This window comes from Prionailurus viverrinus, chromosome B1 (genome assembly GCF_022837055.1).
Source record: "Prionailurus viverrinus isolate Anna chromosome B1, UM_Priviv_1.0, whole genome shotgun sequence".
Lineage (NCBI taxonomy): Eukaryota > Metazoa > Chordata > Mammalia > Carnivora > Felidae > Prionailurus > Prionailurus viverrinus.
In genome coordinates, this window is record NC_062564.1 from 171,004,159 (window position 1) to 171,009,413 (window position 5,255).

Genomic DNA, 5,255 nt, shown 5'->3' on the forward strand with positions numbered 1-5,255 from the left:
AGAGACACAGTCTCAATGCCTCTGCTAACAGCCCTCCCTATTCGTTGGTCTTTATGTGTTTTAGTGTGTGTGTGTAAGTTTATTTATTTTCAAGAGAGAGAGCAAGCAGGGGAGGGGCAGAGAGAAGGAGAGAGAATCCCAAGCAGGCTCCACACTGTCAACACAGAGCCTGACACAGGGCTTGATCCCACAAACCATGAGATCATTGACCTGAGCTGAAATCAAGAGCCAGACACTCACTTGACTGAGCCATCCAGGCGCCCCGCATTGGTCCTGATGTTTAAGAAACAATGCTTCAATCGATCAATCATCAATAAGATGGAATGAAATATGTCTAGAATAGAATCTGAGTCTTTGTACTTATTAAATGTCAAATTTTAATAAATTGGCTTATGCAATAGTTTTGAAATATAGCTTTAAGATATAAACATTCATTCTCATTTCACAAAAATGTTATAGACTAGACTGATCCTGATTTTGTTTACTTTCTTTAGTTATAAAAGTCAAAATTCATCAAGGCACAAAAATATTTGAGAATACACTGATGAAAATGAAATATAACAAATAGTAGGCTGTGTGCTTGAATAGAAGCACAGGGACCAGAACATGTAACTGTAAATACGGGCACTTTTTTAAAACCTAGGGTCTTCTTCCCAACAATAAGAGACTGAAAACAGAGACTCTTCAGCCTCTGCCAGATGCTAAGGAGGAATTCAGGCCCTGGGGAGATCCGAGGAACAGAGGTATGAATGTCTTCTACTCTGTCTCTTTTTTTGTACCAGTGACAATGATTCATTCTCCTTCCTGGCAACAGAGAAGCATTTTCAATTCAACTGAAAAAAAAAAAAAAACATAATAACGTGTTTGATTGTGGGTTGTATTGTATTTTCTATTAGCATTTTGTGCTAAATAATTACCCTTTCAGTTTCTGGTGTATTTTTGGGTAGACTGTTTTTCTGTGATTACAGAAGAATGTCAAAGCCAAAACTAGGCATATGATATATGAAATATATGATAGCTCTAGAATTGGTAAAGATTGGGGAACTCTGTCACATTGCTCTTTAGGGATATTTAATGGGGAAAATTCTCATGAATTTACAAGGAACTATAAATACTTGTTTAATAAAAAAGTGTATTTTCATTGTTTAATGAGAAAGTGTATAATCCTAGTGAAAAGTATAAAACAAGCCCTTTCCCTGAAAGGCCTACTAATAATGATTGAGAAGTTATGGACAGAAGGAATTTCAAGATCTTCTGATTCAATAGGCAATTACCATCACTTAAGGAAAAGTAAGGCCCGGAAAATTCTAGTAATTTGCTCAAGTTCATGCAGCTGTTTCCCAGCAGTGCCTAAATGAATATCAAAATAATGCAGACCCTTAAACCATGTTTTCCAAATTTCTTATTGGTGTCTCCCTTTCTGCTTTGGCTGTCAGGAAGCCTAGGGTTAAGTTGTATCTTACATCTTCCTTTAGCTCAGCTTTTCTGGTATGCTTATTCTCTACCACCATCAACCCCCTCTTTTCCCCTTCTTGTCTTTGCATTTATCTCTGAAAGTTCATTTAACAGTGCTTTATTATTAAAAGCTATTTCTATCTGAAAATAGGTGAATTCCAGATTATATTAGTATGCTTCCCAGAACATCAGTAGTGGTGTTCAATATCTAACTTCAGAAATAAGACACCTCCAGGTGCCTGGCTGGCTCAGTCGGTTCAGCATCTGACTTCGGCTCAGGTCATGATCTTGTGGTTTGTGAGTTTGAGTCCCGTGTCAGGTCTTTGCTGACAGCTCAGAGCCTGGAGCCTGCTTCGGATTCTGTGTCTCCCTCTCTCTCTGCCCCTCCCCCACTCACGCTCTGTCTCTGTCTCTCAAAAATAAATAAATTTTAGAAATTAAAAACAAAAAAAAAAAATAAATGACACCTCCTTTATCCCTTCCTGTCATCTATGTCCCTTGTCCCTGTCCCAAACCAACAAAAACATTTCAAACTATCTGTTCCAATTTATCCATAGAATCTATCCTCTCAACCTTGCTGCCACTTCCCCACCAAGTTTCTGTCCCCTCCTTGCCTGCAATGAGGGTGAAAATCTGATGGATAAGGAAAAGTGAGGAACTTGCCCCAGAGGGAAGGACATGGGATGTCCAGGGGACCTGCTTCCCTCCCTCTCTGGGATCCTACCTGGGAGCCTTTGAGCAGAGTAAACTCTGAACAAGTGTCTGTTGTCTGACAGGAGCTGGAAGGGGCAATAACTTCATGAGTGAGAACCAACTGTGGCTTTAAGCTACCAAGATCTCAGGATTAGATTGTTCCTGTAGCAGACTTAGTCTGTGTTGACTCCTATTACAAGAGTGATTCTAACTCTTGGGTGAGAACCACTCGAATCCTATACAAACTAGGGACTGTCTCCCTAGATGAACAGACACTAAGGATTTTCCAGGATATTCCCAAGGGTTCTTGAGTCCCCTAAAGCTTATCGGTGGTCTCCATGTTAAAAACTCTTAACCTAGAACCTTCTCCTCTGCTCAGAACCACCTTTTCCTTGATAGCTTATCTCACAGTTCTCCATTGCTTCTGATAGCACTTGTTGGCTACATAAGAAAGACTTTGGCATAAAATACACTGCTCTAAAGTGTTAAAATGAAATGCCCAAAATATTAGTCTAGAAAGAGGGTATTAGACAAATGGATGAGGCATTTTCAAGATGAAAATTACACTATTAAAAAAGCATTGTGCTACATCATTACATAAACAAAGCTGCTTTGCTCCCCACAAGACCTTGAAACCCAACGCATATACCTTCTCAAAATTCTGCCAAGCTTTAATATGGTGGGTTCTTTAATATTAAAAACTTTATATTATACTAATAAAAACATTTATAAAGAAACATTTTTGAAGGACAATTGCTCTGTGCTAGAAACAATCCTGCCCATTCTGTTAGCCGGACAAACGTGCCCATTTACATGGCGGCAGGCACACACTGCAGACGCCGCCGCCCACGCCGTTCCCTCCGTGTTCCGCCCGCCCAACCTCCCCTGTGCTCTAATCAGAAAGGCAAACGGAGTCGTTTGAGTGCCTTTACCCTGTGCGGTCATATCCGTTCAGCGAGCAGATGTTCCTCTTGCCTAGGTCCTAAGTGCCTACCCATGAAAATACTTGGGGAGAATATTTAAAACCCGGCCACTCAAATTTGTTCCTAAAATAAAGCTACTTTTACAAACCAGTAACCAGATAATGATCCAGTGCTTTTTAAAATCATTGCTTCTTGTCTCTTCCTGCTCTGGTTCTTACCCAACAACTAAACCAACAAAAACTGTCTTTAGTTCTCCCTTTCGAGCTATCGGAAGCCAAATACCCATTTTATGTTTCCTTTTCTTTTTCCTTTTTTTCTTTTTGAAGCATTTATTGTTTAGTATGTGCTAGGCACCGTGCTAGTGCTCAGTCCTGGGCCCTGCCCCTTGGGTCTCCGGTTTTATCACCAGGGAAAAGACAGACTGTGGAGCAAGAGAGCCGTGATCTTGTCAGACCAACACTAGGGCTTGCAGCTGGTCACGGCTCCAGCCAATGGGCTGTGGTGGAAGAGAATCAGAAACAATCCCTGCAAGATCTGGTCTTGGCGAGACAGAAAGGGGGCCCCCTAGGCACTGAGCCGGGCTGTTTCTCCAAGGACACAGCTCACCACGAGTGCAGTAGGATCTGGGTATGCCCCTTTCGTACTGGGGTGACATCCCTCTGGTACAGCCAAGTCGTCCACACCCATTTGTAAATGGAGGGCCTGAAGCGTTTTCTTCTGAAATCCTATGGTTAAAGGCTGTGTTACAATGAAAAATTCCTAGTTGAATCTTTACTCTTAAAAATTATTGTTCTTTTAGCAGAGGGGAAAGGAAAGGATGAATAACTCAAAATAATTGCAGGCGACAGCCCTTCCTACTCAAGAGACTACTAGTACTAGAAATATCTTGTGAAAAAGAAATCGCTTGGGTCCAAGCATGCTCAAGTTGAAAGAACTGTTTTATTAGTAAACTATATTACCTACTGTCAACTTCTGGCTTGGTGGCTTTGTGATAGTTTCAAAGTCTTCCAAACGCTTGGTAAAAGAAAAAATGGCTATTCCCATTGAATTTGTGGATAACAATGAATAGCCCCAGGAATATCCCGGAAATTTGAAAGGCAAACAAGTAGCATTAGCACGGTAATAATACTCAGGGTGAGGTGGGGGGTAGCAAATAGATGATCCTTTCCACCTATCATGGCATTCTGTTGCTTCCATAGCACTTACGACAATATCATCATTAGGTATTTGTGTGATTCCTTGTTCAGTCTGTACACCTCGTGACACTTTTAGCTTTACATCAGGGGACATAATTTTTTCACCTTTTCATATTTTCTGCCTAGCGCAGTAGCTGACATATTGTATGGAGTTCCAAGATATTTTTTAACATGTTAGTGTACTGTACTCCTATCCATGTATATACACAGACGATGAACACAGCAAAAAGCTTGTCAGGATTTGAAGAGATTTATGGGAAATAATTTAAGCTGTTCTACTTGCAGTCAGTGAGGTGATGCTGTACAGCAGTGTAGGCTGCTTATGCCATCCCATCCCACTCCTTCAGTTATAGAGACGCTGGCATATCCCAACCTGCGACGGAGAGTGAAGACAGATAGGAAAACACTCAAGCAATAAATAATCCTGTGTAACTCCACTGTCATTTGAAAAGTGAGAATGCATTTTAGTTACATAGGGACACAGAAATATAAATGCCAATCATATGCACAAACGGTGAGGACATAGGTTTGGTTCTCCAAATTACATGCGCAAGGAGCTAGAATGCATACACACGCACAATGCTACAATGCCATGGCATCCCGAGGACGTGCTGCGTGTGTCACTTTGGGCGAGTTATATAAAGGTCCCTGAGTTTTAGTTCCCTTATCTGTGAAATGATATCTACCTCTTTGAGTTAAAATAAGAATTAAAGCTGACATCTTATTTATGTTTTGTCTCTTCTTTGTTCCTTGTTTACAGCCTTGTTTGGATTATTATCCTATTTTATCTTCACTGTTGGCTTAGTAGCTGCGCCTCTTGGTGTGTGCACATGTGTGTTTTACTGGTTTCTCTGTGATTTACGATATACATCTTCGACTTATCATGCTCTGCCTTAAAATAAAGTCATACCACTTTGTGAATCGTGTAAGGATCATACAACAGTACCCCTCCATTTCTCTCTTCCTGTCCTTGTTGCTACCGCTGTCA